The sequence below is a fragment of the Lonchura striata genome, chromosome 1 (genome assembly GCF_046129695.1).
Source record: "Lonchura striata isolate bLonStr1 chromosome 1, bLonStr1.mat, whole genome shotgun sequence".
In the NCBI taxonomy this organism is placed as follows: Eukaryota; Metazoa; Chordata; class Aves; order Passeriformes; family Estrildidae; genus Lonchura; species Lonchura striata.
Window position 1 is genome coordinate 125,187,443 of NC_134603.1, and position 19,637 is coordinate 125,207,079.

The window sequence follows — 19,637 nt, forward strand, 5'->3', positions numbered from 1 at the left end:
TGTATCAAATTCAAATCTTTAAGCTTCCTTGGTTATCCATGAGAACTTGCTTTATCCTGCTGCCAGCGTAGGAAGCCATGCTACAAAAACACTGAACAATTCCTGCTAGTTCCCTGCTTTGGCATCATTGCACAAAATAAAATACGCTTATGGACAAATACGAAATTGCTGAGCAATCGATTTCTCCAAGATCCAGACTGTATGACCCAACCTTTTTCATAAAACCTGGCATGTGTGATACAGACTGCAGCACGATACATGGGCCCCCTTCTCCATGAATGGCGGGTGTTGTTGTACCTGAGGAGCCATACTGCATGAAAAATGGTGGTGTTTGGGAGCACAGAGAGTTTTGACGCATTCTGGTAATGGTGAGATGAGTAAATTCTTAAATACCCCAACAAAATTAGTTACTAGGTAAATCTACTCGTAAGGTAATTGATGATGTAATTCAATTTCAGGCAGAAAAGCAGTCCCTTGGAAGAATTTTGATTTGCTCTTGAGAGACTGAACAGTTTTAATATGCCTTGACATTCAGTACCACGTACACAATCCCTGTAATTATTCCTTCCTACTCCAACAAGAGTAGGCAGTGTACAGCACAAGGGCTGAGGGATAGTTGTTTCATGCTTGAAAGGAGGAACGTGTCACACAAAGCACGCTTTGTACTGAGCTCTGGGAAAAGAGGTGAATGGGAGGCGAAACCAGAAGCTGCAAGAGCAGTTCAAAATGTCGCTTCCTCTCTGCCTGTTTCTGGGGCCACTTTTGTATGAATGAAGAAACTGCGCAAAATGAGACACACATAAAGCTGAGAGCTTTTGGAAGAAATCTCTTCTCCCCTGATTCCATCCTGACTGCAAGGGCGGGCATCTTCCCATCAGGCAGAACTTGTGCTGTGGCATTCTGCCCCTTCCCTGCCTCTGCTTCCTTTTTGGGAAGGAAGTAAAGTGCTGGAACTATTACAGTAAAAAATACAGGGAATTTAGTCCTGAAACAACCTACCCCGGGACTAGAAGAACATTTCTGGGCAGCACTGGTGGCTGCACTCCTCTACGTAAGCTTAAGTGCTGATGACTTTCTTGTCATGTTTGCTGCCAAGAAATATATGTCTGGTACCTTTTGGAAAGCACAAAATGAAATGTTCAAAGAAGATTTAGCCGAAGGATTGAGTCTCTGGCATTTGCCACCTTTAGAATGAGAGGAAAATTCTGTGGAAAGTTGGCATTTAACATAAAATTAATTTAAGGAATATACTTGAGCACCTGCAAGGAACTGAATGAAGAGGGAGCAGAAGAGAATGTCTAGCCTTCATGGGGTCAGAAAGTCTTGGTGATGAACTATTCCTAGAAGAAAAAGCAGAATTCAACTTCTGTAAGGAAATTTAAATGTAAGTACAGATTCCTTCACTATAAAAAGAGAACAAGGGAAAAACCACAAAGAGGGAGGAGCAGCAAGCAAGTGTAAAAACTGTTTTCTTGAAGATTGACATTGCCACCCCATGGCCAGTCAGTACAAGGACAGAGATGCACATCTGAAGGCCAAAGGTGTTCCTGTGGTCGGTATCACTCCTGGAAATGCCAGCAGGAGGCCGGGCACCCTGGGCAGGGCACAGCCTGAGCTGTGCATCATTCCCTGCACCACGGTGACCCCACAGCTGCCCTTGGTGGCACCACCCTCTGAGTAGAGGGGACTCAATGCCAGGAGGAACAACGTGGTGACTCAAGGTCAGTGCCTGATCTGCTCTCAGGTACCACAGCAGATTACATTTCCTTGAGGTTTGTGGGACTGTGCTATACAAAGTACTGGCATTAACCTTCTTTTTCATGGCTTTCATTACCTGAATGGATGACATGAAGCTCAGCAGGGTAACCCTCCTGAAGGCGCTTTGTGGGTCGTTTTGTCAGGAGTGTGATCTGACTTGACAACTTTTGCTCAAATTTCTCAATATCTGCTCAGTGGGAAGGTTATTAGCTAGCATAAACTCCTTTCTACTTTTACCAGTCACTTCTAACCTCTACGCTATTCTGACAGGCAAATCAAAATGTCAAGTCAAATAAAACATCAAGTCCCTGTTAGGGAATACGAGCAGGCCACCATATGGAAAACAGAAGAAAGAAAAAAAGGAGGTTCAGGGTGCCTTGGCAGCTTTTTTCCCTATGGACTAATATACAGTCCAAAGGAAAGAAAACAGCATGTGAGAAAATACCAACTCATTTAACAGCAAATGTGAGACACCTGGATCATTCTTCACACAGCTACACAGATGTACCTCTTTGTAGATGTGCATGTGACTGTCATCAACTGATGACAACCCCAATCATATTGGGAAAATTTTCTGTAGAGTTATCTATAAGTTGACTAAATTATCTGAAAAACTACATGGAATTCCATGAGAATTTGTGGTAGAAGAGAAATACTGGTTAGTTAATTAATAAAACAGACAAAACCTAACTTTTTCTAAGCTACTTTATTGTATAGATGAAATGAGAGTTTTGCTGTCATATGTGATCTGTGCTAATTACTGCAATTATAATACTTGCAGGAAAGGAAATTTGCAAAAAGTGTATTAAATGTTCAGCACTCAGCTGCTTGTCAGCTGAAAGGAAGGCAAGTTAATTGAATGTAACAGTCAATCCTCTTTCTGTTGTTAATCAGTGGTTAATTATAATGTGCAGCTACATGGCCATATGTCACTTGCTGTGGCATAAGAGTAACGTGTCACTGTTATTGATCACTGCTCTGGAGGAGCTGGAGCTGCTATACCCCTGTGCTAAATGCCTTACTGAGAGGTGACTGCTTTCAGTGTCGCATAAAACTAATCTTCATTCAAAGTGTAGGAATTAAAATTAGGCCATATAGCCAACAAGAATCTAATATATGTATAGTACATTGCATTAGTCTGATTTTTGAATGGTAAATAGATGCAAAAAAATCAAAGAATCATCGAGGCTGGAAATAATCTTTCAGATCATTGAATCCAACCACTAACCTAACACTGACAAGCCCACCACCAAACCATGTTCCCAGGTGCCCCATCTACATATCTTTTAAGTACCTCCAGGGATGGTGACTCCACCACTTCCCTGTTCCAATGCTGGACAACCCTTCCAGGGAAGAATTTTTTTCTATTATCCTCTCCACACCTCCTCTGACACAACTTGAGGCCATTTCCTCTTCTCCTCTCACTTGTCACCTGAGAGAAGAGACTGGCCCCCACCTTTACTCTGGAGAGCAACAAGGTCCCCTCTGAGCTTCATCTTCTCCAGGCTTAACACCCTCATCTTCCTCAGCTGCTCCTTGTGAGATTTGTGCCCTAGACCTCTTACCAGCTTCACTGCCCTTCTTTGGACTAAAACCAAAATAAAATAGATTAAGTGTCAGAAAGATCTCCTAGGACCAGGCATAGAATTATTAAGAAGAGTGCTATTGTCAAATGCAATTTTTCTGCAGACTCTTTGAAACTAAGCAGAGCTGCCTGAAACTGAAATCTGGAAATTGACTACTTTTAATCTATAACAGCTTTGGGTGTCAACTAAAAAATGCAGAGTTGTATAAATGACTGCTTTTCTCAAAAGTTTATTGTCCATTTGATAGTTTACCTGTGCCTGCCCTAAAACACTGCTTAAAAACCAAGCACGGTTTTCAAATTAGGGTCCCATAAAAATTGATCCTGTCTCTCCTGTCCTCATGGATTTCCAGGCTCGAGGACTGACCTGTGTAGGTTCAGATACTACAAATGACTGTGGGAATGAAGACAAAGCCTTAAACCTCAGAGGCTGATTGTTGGGTACAGTAGAGCCCAAACCTGTAACCTGCAGCCCCAGGAACTGGAGATGATGATATAATTATCACAATTTTAAAAAGGTAATAAGCAATATGCACTACAATACATTGCCAGATGTTCCTCAGATTTTCCCCTGAGTAAGCACTTTTCATCTGTGAGGATCAGGCAGAATCTAACAATGTGTATGAGGTAAGAAGAGCAATTCAGCATGGTAGAGAAGGTGGCTTAATGTCTGGCTAACAGTGAAAGGGAGGCACTTTCCTACCCACACATCAATTATGTCTTCCATTCTGCTTCAGGTAACTCAGTGTTGGACATGGGATGCAGAAATATTATGTTTTCTGATGGCAGGAAACCATTATTAGTCCAGTTTATTAGTGTTTAGTCATTCTTCTTCCTTAATAACTTAAAAAGTGAGAAACATGTTGAAAAAGGGAGTTGAGTCTTTACAACATTTAGTTGTTTGAAGATAAGAAAGTATGCAGTACCCTCACCTATAGGAGAAAGCACACTACTGAAACCTTCATTTATTCACCTGTGTCTGGAAAACAGGGAATTGGGTATTTGCCTGAATATCTGCACTTGCTTACATTGAGGACTCCAAAGCATGGATTAAAAATTAAAGGAAGATTAAAGGGCAATTAATGCTTTGCCCACTTAGACTAGAGCCTTTGATGTCACTTCCTCCTCATGACAGCTGCAGCCAGAAAGGCTTGCTCCAAAAGGAGAGCACAGCATTGGTCTGATTTCAATAGATCAGCTGCAGTACTGCTTTCTTCTGTCACTATCCACAGCACCTCATGGGAGGCTCCAGCATCCTTGCAAAATATTTCCTCTTGCCTGGAATGAAGATGGATGTTCTGCATTCGATCAGCAAACGCCTTGACTTCTGAATTCAGTAAGAGTGGCAGTGTTGATACCTGTGAGAGAAGAATGTCCTCCTTCATCTTAGACTATGTTTTGATTGCACCTACCTTAAACCTCCTTTTTTAGGTCCACAGTTTCCTAGAAGAACATCACCTGCTTGCAGATTATTACTTGAAAGTCAATGGCTTTCAGATTCATTTCTTCTGGGCCAGCAGTCATACTTCATGGATACCTCATAGAACCAACCAGAGCCTTCAACATGCAAGCTCTGAGCTTCTGTAGTGGCTTGCTCTGTTTGGTCCCAGTTCTTTAGTGCTGTGGTGCTGGTTTTGGAGCATCTCTGGAGGTCATCTTTCAGTCATACATACGGTGTCTGCTTGAAAGGCGTACCAGTCATGTGTGCCTCTATGGCATAAGAGCCCTCTCAAATCTGACCAAGCCTTGGGTTGCTCCCTCTCACCTTGGCCCTCTTAGGAACACGTGAGCAAGTGGGTGTCATTCTGGGTCTCTCTGCTCCCAAGGGCCGAGATGAATGGCATTTCTGAGAGGCACTTTTACTTCTCTAAGTGCAGAAATCTATCCAAGAGCTGGTGTCTACTCGAACACCAGACTGTTTGGGGCAGCATGCCCAGAAATGTTGGCATTTGAGTTGAAAATGTGTTTATGCATCCCACTCCACTTCCTGCGTTTGTCTGTGTAGTTATGGTATGGATCTGCTTTTTCAGGCAGAAACAAAAATACCATTCCACCTTCTCCCTTTTACTCAAAGGGTGTTTTGCAGTGTAAGAAATAAGGAGTCCTTCTGCATAAGGAACAGCTACCATTTATGATTCCTGTGAAGGAAGAAAATAGAATATCTCCATCAAAGAATCAAAAAAGACCCAACAGCACTGATACCACTGGCAGCCTACACTGACATCAAAGTGTTACAGACTGAGGTAAATGGAATTTGTTTGCATGTTTTCAGATAAGATGGTCTTCTAACAGTGTTTGTCAGATTTATCACCTTTTCTCTGTGTTAACAGAAACTCAGCTGCCCTAAGGTGAATGAGAACAAACCAAAGTTTCTGACAGTAGTGCAAACTTGCCTCTGGAGGAAGGGAACCTATCCCACTATTTAAAGGTATTCTACAGTATAGGGGTCAAGGCATGTATTCCATAATTTCAGTGTCTTCTCACTGGGCTGGTCAGGGCAGACAGAGTTACTTGTTGAACAGCAATGTGATTTTTCTAATGCTTTGTATTTTACTTGCTAGCAATGTGATTTTTTTAATGCTTTGTATTTTACTTGCTAGACCTAATCATGACCATGCAATCAGAGAAACACTTACCATCTATACAGGGCTGGGAGGGACCATGGGATTTTCTTACACAGAAATGCCAGCATTTTAAAATGCTCTGTTCCTAAATGGAAATTTTACAAGGAAAGCATGTCAGAAACACTAGTATGTGTCTTTTTCATTGTTTGTCTATGTGTTGTATATAAAATACACAGAAGGAGATTATCTCTGTGAGGTTGGATGGGACTTTGAGGAGCCTGGTCTAGTGGAAGATGTCCCTGCCTAATGGCAGAGGGGTGGGAACTACGAAATCTATAAGGTTTCTCCCAACCCAAACTGTTCTATGCTTCTATGATCCTGTTCCATCTCCTGTCCACTCCTGATGGCTTCCAAAAACTCTGAGTGCAGCTGAATTCTGCCCTCATGGTCAAAGATCTGGCCATGACTGTTACTGTATTACTGTCACATAAATTTCACAAGAGAACTGTCAGAGGTGCCAGCCTTTTATTCAGCTCCCCTGAGATTTCTCTCTTGCAGTTAGTTAACCAAAGCAGTATTTACCAGGTACCTATCAGCAGATGATAGAGCACCCTTTGCCTCTGTAGCCAGGGTAACACACCAAACCTTTTCCTCAGCATGTGCCTCATCTTCTTGGAGATTTGATAGTCTGAGCTTCATTTGCAAGTGATGCCTGGGCTGGCCTACTTACATTGTGCTTCTTTGCAGGCAGGTTCATGAGGCTTTTTTTTTTTTTTTCAGGGTTTTCCAATTATCTTCTTTATATTTTAATGAAAATGCTTATGTGATGGCTTCAAAACAGCTGTTACACAGCTGAATGAGAGCTCATTACATTTTGGCAGTGGCTCATGTGCCTCTTTTTTTGAGCTCCTGGTTATTGCCTCCTATGGAGCTGCAGCAGAAGTGAGGCTGAGCACTTGTGGCATGGCTGAATTACTGTCAGTACTCAGTGCCTGGCTGCTTTCACAGCTTAATTAAATTTCAGCAGTGTAATTTTGAAGCTCTGTAATTTAGTAATGCCCGAATTAAGACTCTTTATCCTTGAAGATGATCTAGCAAGTGGATTACTCATTGTGCTGGGCTCTGGTGACCTGTCTTGCATGACAAGTCAGAAGTTGATGTTGTTGGCTATGAGCATGAGAGTCCTGAGCACCCTCAGTGGAGCAGCTTTTGTTGTCACCAGGCTAGGCTGCACATCTTCCAGACAGGACATCTCCTTCTTCCAGCAGGACTTGGTAGTCAACTGAGACTATCCCTCAGAACCCTTACCCTGGTCCAGCTGTGTGAGGGAACAAATTTGGTTTAAACCTATTTTTGCACATCCCTTTTTTCACCCCTCAAATACATAGTTTATTGTGTGGCAGACACAGTTCTTAACAACTAATCTTTCCCCCTCCTCAGACCTCATTTTTTGATTTGAGTGCCAAATATATATGAAGGCAGAAGCTTGGCAAGCCTTCTAGTATTGATTGTAAGAGAAAAAATACAGAGAGAATTTCTGCTCTAGAGCTCTATAGATCTAGAGGCACTCCAGACAGGACAATTATGAGACTGCTGGATTTAAGACATTTTACTTGGGTAGAAAATCCTGTTTGTGATGTTAATAATGATAAAACATTTGACTGTTTGGACACAAACTTAGCGTCTCAAAGATTTCACACTTACCAGGTTAACATTGCCAGGTATTGATCTCTAAGTAGCATCAATTCCTTATGGCTCCTGCCCTCTTTCCCTTCAGTTGCTGTGAGGGAGCAGCTCTTTTATGCAGCACTGAGCATGTCACCAGTCCTTGCTAAATTAGCAGGTGTAACATTCTCAATACATTTAGAAAGACCAAGGTTACAGCAGGGGCCAACTGGCTGCTGAGCTACCAGTAGACTTTCTACTTTCTGCAAAAGAAATTTGAAAGAATAAATATATAATTGTGTCAGAACAAACATGATACGTGTCAAAGATCGAAAACAGCCAGCTCCCAGGTAACATCTGATTAGTCCTCTGGGAAAAGCCTTTTGCAGTACTTAACACAAGGACTTTGAGCCTCACTGACATCTGGCTGACAAGGTAAATGGACATACATATTGTAGCTTATTTTAGTGTTACTATGGTGAGGGAGAAGGACAAAGGTATTTATTTCTCCAGGTTTTTGCTGGGAGGTGCAAAGGGCCATACTCTCTGCTGCCCTAATCTCATTTTTGATATGTGAACCCTATCAAAGCTTGTGAAAGAAAACAAATCCAAATCTCCCTTTCTGCATGCTACAGTCCAGCCTTGTTGTAGCTGAGCCCTTCTAGCACTACAGATCCAGAATAGTGTGGGGTGTTGGAAGGCATTATACACATGTCCTACCAACTTTGAGTAATACTGTGACTCTGGCTAAGTCCATATTGTTCTTGTGTCAGGCCAACTCATTTTTATTGTTTCAGGTCTTACATCACACTTTTTCAGCTTTCCTGCTTCACTTTCTTTCCAACCCTTTGTTTTTCATGTGTCTTTCCATGGAGTTATTTGGTTTTTATCAATAACTACTCAACTATGATTCAATGATTATTTTACTCCAGTAGTGGAGTACTCCAGTAGAAAACTCCAGGGTCTTCTCAAAGAAGCCTAAATTCCATGTCATGAAATGCTGTACAAAATCCATGTGTGTCAGGCAAACCAACCTTATGGAAAAGCTCAAGGAGGAAATTATAATCTATGTACTTGTAGATAAATTGCCACAGAGTTTGTTACTATGCCACATCTAGGAAGGAATGCAAGAATTAGAGCAAGTAATGAGCATCTCTGTCCCTCTGTCTGTTGGGGAATTATGATATGGTCCTCAGCAAGCATGACTGTTCATTTGTGTAAGAGTGGGAAATCGCTGAACACAGGAAACAGTGTGAGATCTTATGGAAGGTATTTATTTACAAAATCTTTAAGCAAGTTAATTTTATGCACTCACACTCATTCTGCTGTAGAGTTAATTCTCTGACACTCTGACACTTCTATATTCTTGATTACCAACTCATAGAGTCCCAGTGGCCTGGCCAGGATCCCTTCAGCTTGACAAAAAGGAACAGGGATGCGGCTGCTACGCCCCCACTACAAGCCCTTGACTAGGGTCAACAAAGTGGTTTCTGGACAGATCTGTCATTTACCTCAGGAGGCATCAGCTGGTATCTTTTACCTCAAAATCCTGTTTCCTTTGTTCTCCACAGATGATAGGCCAGGATGCTGCCCATTGCCTGTTTTTCCCTGTTTTCAACATGTGTGTTTTGCAGACAGGATAACAGGGAAGGCAAGGCGTATCTGACGCTGCAGCCTTGGTACCATCCTCCTGGGATCAGGATCCTGGCTCATTTGCTGAGAGGTCATCTGTGTTGTGGCTGTTTTCAAAGTGCAGGTCTTTGGCCTTGATGTAAACACAGCAAATCTTTAACTTTTCTGCTGAGAAGGGTTTTCTGTGTTAACAAGTGTCAGTCCTTTTAACCCTCTGTTTTGCTGCGCCTGCTGTTACTTTCACACATTTTCATTCATTCTTAACTCATATCATCCTTTGCTTTGCTGTTACAGATCACTACAACTGCTGTAGACAGTCCTGATGCCCTTTTATTAGAATTCATAATCTCTCTAAAATATCTATTTTAATGCCCCCCCACCACCAGTCTTTGACAGCATGCAGATGAATGTTCTGTTGAAGTGTAAACGAAGCCTGTAAATGTAATATATCATACTTGGTGAAAGAAACTCTAAATTTGTGGACCCACACACTATATCCCCTATATCTGCTGAAGCACAGACTTCTTGAAATGCCAAAATATGTGTGAAATAATGAAAACACTGAGGTGGCCAATATCAACAGCTTTAAAAATAACAAAATTATGCCCACCAAAATAGGAATGGAAAACTGATAGTCTGTATTTCCCATGACATGCTGGAAGATTTGAACAGTCTTCTCCCACTGATGTAATAAAGTTACTGCTCTAAATTTACTGTTAGTAGGTGAAAACCAAACCATTTCTGGTTTAATATCTTTCTGCTTGTTCCCAGCAATGGAAGTTATAGATTATTGCTGACAGGAGGCAAAATGCTGACTCTACCTTAAACCTTGAAGCTGAGGTTTGCTAGTGCTGACCAGTGCTGGGTATGAAGTAGAGTTAGCAGTCAGTGTTAGGTGTGCAGCTACATGACAGCAATTAGACACTTTGAAATGTAGGATAGCACACTGAAGTCACTAATTAATCTTTTGCAGGTAGTTATTAAAAGCTGATCAACTGAAAACTGACCAGTAGGAGCTTGCATGCTCCTGGCTTGTTCTTTCTGTAACTCGATTAATTTGTGGCTAAAATGTGTTTGTGATGTCAGTGACTTGTGACACAGATGCAGTTAAATGGGACAGCCTGAAACTCCAGCTGCATTAAGGGGAGAACAAAATTGCAAATGCATGATGCAGTACCTTAGAGAGAACAGAACTTTACTGATCCAGCAGTTTACCCTATGAGTTCTACTGCAGAGGAATGTTTTCTAGGGGTAGGTATTTGTACACCCGAGAGGACTGGAAGTTGCAAGGCTGGATTTATTAGAGCAGGAAATAAATAAAATTTTGCACAAGCTAGAACTTGCATTTTTTTTTCCTAAGGTTGAGATCTAATAAAAATGGAAGTTAAATGTGGTTAAAATGCCACAGAAGAATGCAGTAAGAGATGCCACACACTGTCCTATGTACAATATTAATGCAGAATCCTTATTCATGATCTAGCATGCAAACATAGAGCCATGGTCTGTGACTATGTTTGTGACCACATCCTTTTTGTCTTTTCCAGAGCTTGGATTGGACTCTGGTACAGCATTCACCACAACTGTACAGAAGTGCATGAAAACATTTAAAAAAAAATTTGTTGTGGAAATTTGAGTCAGAAAAATCAGAACTATCTGTTCCTGCCTTTACCATAGAACTCCTATGTATCAACCTAATTGCTCCAATCAAAGGGCTCCTAATATCAAATATTTGCAGAGGTAGTTCTAGGTAGGTGAAACATTGAGGACTTCAAAGCTGCAGCTGAGGTTTGCTATATGAGTCTATGCATAAATCCTCAGAAATGGTGCTGGTATTGATACCCAAGCTGGCTCATTTTCAATTAATTCTGATAAACCTGCAGTTCTGTTTACATTCATATGCAGAAGTGTCTATACACATGTACATAGAATCATAGAATTGCCTGGGTAGGAAGGGACCTTAAAGACCATCGTGTTCCAACCCCCCTGCCACGGGCAGAGACACCTTTCCTAGACCAGGTTACTCAGAACCCCAACCTGATCTTACACACTTCCAGGGATGAGGCATCCACAACTTATCTGGGCAAGCTGTTCCAGTGCCTCACCACCCCCACAGCAAAGAATTTTTCCTGATGTCTAATGTAAGCCTACTCATCAGTTTGAAACCATTACCCCTTGTCATGTCACTACATGCTCTTGTAATTAGTCCCTCTCCATCTTCCTGTAGGCTCCCTTCAGTTGCTGAAAGGGCACAATTAGGTTGCCTTGAAGCCTTCTTTTCTCTAGGCTGAACAACCCCAATTCTCTCGATCTTTCCTTGTAGGAGATGTGTTCTATCCCTCTAATTATCTTGGTGGCCTCCTCTGGACTCGCTCCAACAGATCCATGTCCTTCCTGCACTGAGGACCCCAGAGCTGGATGCTGTACACGTATGTGTGTGAGCTGCAGGTTTTTCAGAATGAAGACAAGCTAGTTTGGGTACCAGTAGCATTCCTGTGGTAAGCACAATCTTCCCTGTCAGTTATAAACCAATTTATTAATGACAGGGACTTCTTCATGACTGGAACTTGCCAGGTAGCTGGTGAGAAATGTTTGTGCCTTAGTGTTTTTTTCAGCCTCCAGAAGCGCTTGCTACTCTGCAAGTCTTGAAGGCTTTTTCTCTGTCTGAGAAGGCTTTTTCTCTAGCTGAGAATGCCCTAGTGAGAAGGAAGAATACAACCCTATCAGAAAATTGATAAAATGTGTTTGCTTAGGGCTCCCATGTTACAGTAAGATGCCCATGAAATGACCATGTAGAAATAGTTTTATTCAGTGCATTTAAACAAAGAGTACTTTGGAAAAGGCATTGTAACCACTTGTCCATTACACAGCGAATATGGCGAGTACGGAATTTCCTATAAAAGTATCCACCAACCAGACAAGCAGAAAGAAAAAAAATATAACTCCCTCCCTACCCCCCCAGCTCCAATGTGAACAAGGTTAAGAAGCATTTGTGCAAATGGATATATTTCTGGCTTGGAGCCAACCGGGGAGAGAAAGCAACTGCTATAGATAGAATCCCAGAAGGTGTAACAGAAGTTGCAGCAGGCTGTTGGAGGGTGAAGTATGTCAAGAATGAGTTTAGCAATCAGTAAGTCCAGAGACTTTATTTAAGTGGAGTCTGCTCACAGGTAGCAGACTCCACAGAATTCTAAACATGGAAGCACTTGCTGGTGTTCTTTCTACTACTTGGGACAGCAAGTATAAACATTTTTGATGTACTAAGAGTAGGACACTTCAACACACATTTAAGGGTCCTGGCCACTTGACAGCAGCAGGCTTTAAATTCCATAGATGTAGAAGTATCTTTTCCCTGTCATTAAAACTCTCACCTCTGAAAGAACATTACCAGAGGAACTGATCTTGATCAAGTATGTATTTTATACATGGCATATTCCAATTTTTTTTAATCCAAAACTGAGTTTACTTTTCCAGTAAAATACTATTGGATTTATTTTGGCACAGGCACACAACATCATCATGTTCTCTATTCAGACAGCACATACATCTATCCTTTATTTTCCATATAAAGAAATACAGGGACAAGCTTTTGGCCAACCTGCTCTAATACAGTTATTTTGCCTTATCTGTAACTCAGTTGGGCCTGCTCAGCACAACAAACACAACTGTATGTAACAATGATGTGTTTCTGAGGAAGAAATATCTTAACTGCTCTTAAATCACTAAGGTTTTGAATATTTCACACATATTTTACAAATAAAAGAGAAAGTTGGGTACAAACAGAATATACACCAACTAGGATTAGTGAAAGAAAAGATAATTATGGAGTTAGAGGTGTAAACCTGTGAAGCTTACAGCAGGAAGAACCAGCCATATCCACAAACCTCAGACTTATCTGCCCCTAATAATGGTTAATAGTTTTCAGCAATGTATAATTAGGGATGAATAAAATAACTTTGACACTGGAAACCACATTTCTCAAAGCAGCAGTTTTCATTAATTGAATTGTTATCTTTCTTGCTGCTTCTTGAGACGAGGCATCCAGTGGTTTACTATAAAATGAGCCTGTATACAAATGCCTTCAATTAGTGGTTATTTCAAGGAGATTTTATGTTCTGCAGAAGAGTAAATGAATCTTTTCCCTTTTAAGATAATTGCATATTCAGGCCTCTGTGAATTATGGAAAGTGATGACAATTTGGTGGTGACAGCTCTTTGTGAGGTGTACAATTACATGAGGTACAAGGAGAAATGACCAAGAAGCTTAAAGTGGCCTCTTTTATTTATTCTATTATTTATTTATTTTATTCTTACAAACTTTCACACAGAACTTAAAAATGTGGGAAACCATGACACATTACACATAACAAGCAGCAGTCACAGGCTATCACAAAGGTTTTTGGAAAGACTAACTTAATGAATAACAAATGGGCCTAAAAATGTGAAGTACTTGTTTTAATAACAAAATACTCTTTTAAAGTGGATCTTTAGGCATTTGATCTGACTGCCACCCATCTTCTTGAGAAGAATATTCTTCTTAAGATCTACAACCTGTCAGGTTGCCTGCTATTTCATCACTGTAAGCTCCTCAGTCTCCACAATTTAAGGTGCTAGCAATAATTTCCATAATGTTTGCAAGAGTTAACATAGTTTATGTTGCAAAGTTCTGGATTAGATCTCAACAATCTGGATTTTGTTCTTGTTTCTGTAGGTCACCCAGATGGGTAATGTGTAGGGTTACCACTCTATTCCTCAGTTTCTTCATCTGTAAAATGGGGATAATTATATTCACTAGCTTTTAACAAACATTTCAATATATACATGGTTAAAGATTAAGCAGTGTGGATTATCCCTGATGAGTAACACACAGCTGCTAATACACTGATTTATTCACTTTCATATTAGCATCTTTATTTAAACATTTGCAAAACACTCATTTTGTCAAACAGCAACTGCAAAGAGGCTTTTATCCAGCACAAGTGTAATTAGAATAGTAGAGAAGTGATGAGACTTTGAGCTCAAGACACGATATAGCTGGTATTTTAACTTCAAATAACTGCAGTGGCAAAAAGTTTCCAATTCAAGTCTGCCCTCCGCTGGCTTTAGCAGAACACTACTAATAAATTTTTGATTAATATTGTGTTTCTGTAATGAAGTGAAGGAACTAAATTAATGGAGGCTGATACATTTATTAATTGACACGTTTATTCAGCATTTATAAAAATTTTGTAATAGTAGTTAAATGATTTGTATTATATTTTGAAGTCCCAGGTAAGCTCCCTGTCACATTCCTCTTTTTCAGGATTTCAAAAGCCCATCAGCGTATCATATGTATTAGAGTCAGTGGAACTAAAATACAACATGGAAAGTAACATTCTGCATGTGGCTTTAAAGAAATTTAATAGAAAAACTACAGAAAAATATTTTGCTTGATACAATTAATGCCTTTAAGAGATAGTGCTGTATGTATTAGTCAAATACTAAAAGAGACCAGGATCAGTCTAGTCTAGTACTCTGTCACTTGAAGCAGGCTGTCTCCTTAAAATATGAGAGGAAAAAAGAAGACAATTTATTACTGTGTTTATTTTAGAAAGAATTTTCCATCACAAACACCACACACAAATAACTCATCTCTAAACTCAGGACGACTTGTTTTCCTTTCTATTTTTAAATTCGGACGGTAACTGGGGTGTGGGCAACTATCTTATTTATACTTACAGAGATTCATCTAGAGTGATTTCAACCTCGAGGTGACATTGGTGTCTGAAATACAAAATCTATATAACTACGTGCTGGATGATGTGATTGAGCTGAAAAGCCTCTGGTTTATATATCTTGTCATCTTCATGCTTCGTTACACGTAACAGCATTTAATCTCTTGTGACTGCTACCTACATCTAAAATAAAGGAGTACAATATTGTTTCTTCAGATGTGTACTTAATATATACTTGGAAAAAAGGGAAAATATAAAAGTATTACAGAAATGGCATTTTATTTGGACCATTTAAATGCTTGTAACTCAGGGTCAGATTCACAACAGACTTTATAAAGCAGAACACAAGGAATTTTCACAAGTTCCTTCAATGTCCTCTGCATCTGCTAAAATTCTTGCTGAAATGGTTCTCATTCAAAAATGAAACATTTAGGGGTCCATTAACCCTTTACAAGAAGCAGCGAAAGGCACACAACTAATCTGCCTTATGGGTTTGGGGTGGGGTTTTTTTTGTTTGTTTGTTGATTTTTTTTCTCTAGGTCAGAAGCTATCTAAAAGCTACTGAAATCTCATTAATCACTGTAGTGCCTTACCGCTACAAATCATCCTCTTAAACTGGACTCCAACATCTAAAATGATTAAAGTGCAGTTGTTCTGCACTTCTAGGAGAATAAAGTTTGAGATTTTTAATAATCCTAACTGAAAAGCAGCAGCAGTGATTGAAACACTGACATGTATTTCCCTGAAAGATCATTTGTTTTCTGTGCAACAGTGGAAAGAGTCTTAGATGAACTTCCAGGCACATGAATCAGGCTGACAATATATAGAGAAGACACACTAGTGTATCTACTTGACAATGTTTTGAAATTAGTAAAATCTAAAAACGCTTGTCTGGGCTAAATATGGCATATGACTCCACTAAAATAGACAAAGTAGGGACAGAAATTATGTAGGAAAGGCAAAAGGCAGGCATTTTAAGAGACTAAATTTAATTTTAGTAGAATAGTAAAAACTTCATTAACCATGAGTTGCGCTTCATTTACTCTTGATAGCAGCAGATGAGACTTGGAAAGAAAGAAGTGAGCTTTCCTTGATCACCTTCTGGTATCTAGGAAAGGCCTTAATTACTCTTCATTATGATACTAAATTATTGATTCTAACCTTCCATGTGCTGAAGAGCTCAAAGAATTTGCAGTGAAATCTGAACCACTGAAATACAAAAACTAAAGACAGACATAAACACTGACACTTTTGTCCATACTGGTTGAATTTCTAAATTCTAAAGGCAGCTCTTTGAGGAGTGGTCTGTGCCAAGGGATGTGTGAACTGCTCCTCACCTTGCTGGTCATGGTTAAGCCCTGCTGAATTAAGAATATCACAATAGGTTTGTCCTTAAGTTTCTGAAGTAATTTCACTCAAAGTGAACAATGAAGATAAATTAATACCAATGTTCAGTTTAAATAATTAGTAAATTTAGATTTACTACCAATTTATTCAGTTTGTACATGCACATGACACATTTCCTTTGTTGACTGGGCAGTCTTATTCAAGATCTGAAAATACACATATTTTTACCTTTCCTTTTATGATCTAGACTCTGTAATTTGCATTACAAGTTGTTAAACATTATTATAATGGCAACACTAAAACCTAGATTGTGCTATGCTTTAAATTCTATTGAAATTAAAGCTATACTGAATTAAATTTTAATTTACACTTAAAAAAATATTAGTTTCAACAAACACCCTTCTTGTTTTGGAAGTTACAACAAAAAATTATACTTAAGGATATATACAGTAACTGAAATTACCTATCATTTGTTTTACTGGGACTTAAGACAAAACACAGAACAAACTCAAACCAACCTGTTTCAGATCTACTCAAGAGTTCTTTTTGCTTTACTACATGTTTTCTCTTAGTTTATAACCAGAGTTAATTAGTAACTTGTTGTATACCTTTATCTTGCAAAATCTGAGAGTGCATATGAAAGCTTTATTCAGTGAAGCTCTAAACCAGTGAAGCGAGTTCTGTGCATCAATCAGTTACATTTTCAAATATTTCACTGTCAGAAAAAGTTGTTTCAGCATCATTTTTTGTAGTTGTATGCTAAGAAAGACTATTACAACATGCATTGAAGAGAGAAAACAGAATATGACTTATAGTTAGAATTATTTTTCAAATGCTGTGATTCTATGTTGTGTATCAGAGACCCTGTATCAAAAATATCTTTTGAATTTTTTCTGTTGCAATTCTATGTCCTGTATCATTTTTCTTTGCAAAGACTTACTTTATCAGTTTCATGGTTGTTTCACCACAATACAATTTATTAAGGCTGAAATTGGTATAAAGGCAAATATACAAGAAAAGACTTTGGAATCAGAATACATTGTTTTCTTCACCTTGTTTAAATAATAGTAAAAATTTGCCCAAAATAAGCATCTTTAAAGTCCATTAAAATATTTATATATATGTGCTGCTAAAACAACATATTCTTCATCAGCGAAAATCTGTTTGAGATCTGTTGACAAAAAAAAGGTTTACATTAATAAAATACCTTTAGAGGAAAATCTTGCATGAATTACCAAAACCTTTGCTGCTCAGCTGCTAAAAAAAGAGCTTAATTTTAAAATAATGAATGAGTAAATATGGGTATTAATTTTGGCCTCAGAAAATCCTTTTATCCATCAGATTTTTGCGTATCACTGAAAGTATGTAAGGAATCAGATTATTGTTTTCATCCTTGGCCAAGTACTGCAATCATAAAAAAAATGCATTGAAGAACTGTTGCATTTTTAGAAAAACTATCTATGGTAAAAAGTAGCATCTCTAAGTGTAACATTTAATTTTCATTATTCAGCAAAGATGGGCAGAATGGGAAAGTCATGCTTCAAAGAACATTACAGTTGTTAGAAGCAGGTAATATTAAATTTTTAAGCACATCAAAGTTCTTCTCAGAGCTCACTAAAAGCATTTGATGAGGTTCTTTCAATGCTCACCTCAGACTGCCATTTCTCCTTCCCTAGCCTCAGAAGCTGTAATTAAAAATAATGCGATTATAATTCCATGTCACCACTCAGTTTTGGTTTATTTTTAAATAAATAAATTGTATAGTTACTGTAGTAAATATACAAAATTACTACACTTTGCTGTTTGTTTCTGCCACTCTGATCATTCTACTGATTTTCAATAATTTTCAGGCAGCAGCCAAGCCCCACACAGCCACCCGCTCACTGTGCATCACAAACACTGGGATCAGGGAGAAAATCAGAAAGGTGAAAGCCAGAAAAGTCATGGGTTGAGATAAAGACATTTAACAGGGAAAGCAAAAGCTGTGCACACAAGCAAAGCAAAACAAGGAATTAGTTCATTGCTGCCCATGGGCAGGCAGGTGTTCAGCCATCCCTGGGACAGCCGGGCCCCATCACATCTAACAATTACTTGGGAACACAAACACCACCACCCCAAATGTCTCCCCTTCCTCCTTCCTCTCCACTTTATATACAGAGCATGATGTGATGTCCCACAGTCTGGAATATCCCTTTTGTCAGCTGGGGTCACCTGTCCTGGCTGTGTCTTCTCCCAGCCTCTAATGCACCCCCAGTCCCCTCACCAGCATTACAGTACAAAAGGCAAAAAAGGCCTTGGTTCTGTATAAGCTCTGCTCAGCAATAACAAAAACATGTCTATATTATCAATCCTGTGTTCAGCACAAGTAGAAAATACAGCTCCATACCAGTCACCATGAAGAAAATTAACTCTACCACAGCTGAAACCTGCACAGTGACTGGCAATATCACTTTTCTTAGAAATATGCCGTATCAGATAGTGACCAGAGTATATCCAACAAGTATCATACTGAAAGTCATATGAAGAGTCTAATTTGGACAGAATTTTTTTATATGCATTGCAGCTCTACATTCCAAGCATGTTTGGAAATTATGCCAAATGCAAGAGCTCAAATATACTCACCCCAAACTAATCTAGGTCTCAATAACATTAAGGAGACAATTTAGAATTCTGGATGTTTCACACATGACCTAATTGGACAGACTATGTCTTTGCTCCTTTCACCACAGTACTTTCCATTTCTCTTAGTCTCTGTCTTTTCTTGTCCTTGTGAAATAAAAAGGAACATTTCCCAGATCAGTGGTAGGTACTGCAGAGAAACAAGGATTTATTAGACCAAATGAACAGGAATACTAAAATGGAATAGAAGGAACATCATTATTAGGGCACAATAAAAATAGGAAGTTTAGTCATAATAATGAAGTGGAATAGAATGTCTAGTCATAATATACTACTGTTTTTACTGACACCATAAAGATTCAGCCTGCATTGGAAATCTGTTGAAGAGCTCTTCCTTATATTCTTGTGCTATTTATACTGATTTATGGTATAATCCTAAAGTATGGAACATCCACCATAGCATCTTTGAAATCTAAGCTCCTCCTAAATAGAGTCAAACTCAATCTCTGTTCCCAAGTAAATGAATTTAATGCAGCTTTTTGTCAGTAAATTGGGGAAATCTCAAAAGTGAGATTGCTAAGTGCATAATGGAGGCCTGCAGGAAATTTTCTATGAAATTTACAGTGATTTTTCACAGACTTCAATGTGTCACTGCACTTTGTCTCCTTCATCAGCCTCTGAGTTGCATGTACTGTTGCATGGCTTTACTTTATGGTTTGCTGAGATAAAGCTTTAGAAGTCTGGAATTCTTTAACCT

The 19,637-nt window shown here is 39.2% G+C and overlaps 1 non-coding gene across 1 annotated transcript; it reads right to left on the bottom strand.

The window, feature by feature from the left end:
* Window positions 1-17,573: 17,573 nt before the first annotated feature.
* On the bottom strand, window positions 17,574-17,661 carry LOC116183347 (small nucleolar RNA SNORD93). The gene has a single exon (XR_004147947.1). It is a non-coding gene; the product is annotated as a small nucleolar RNA SNORD93 (small nucleolar RNA).
* Between the last annotated feature and the right edge of the window lie 1,976 nt (window positions 17,662-19,637).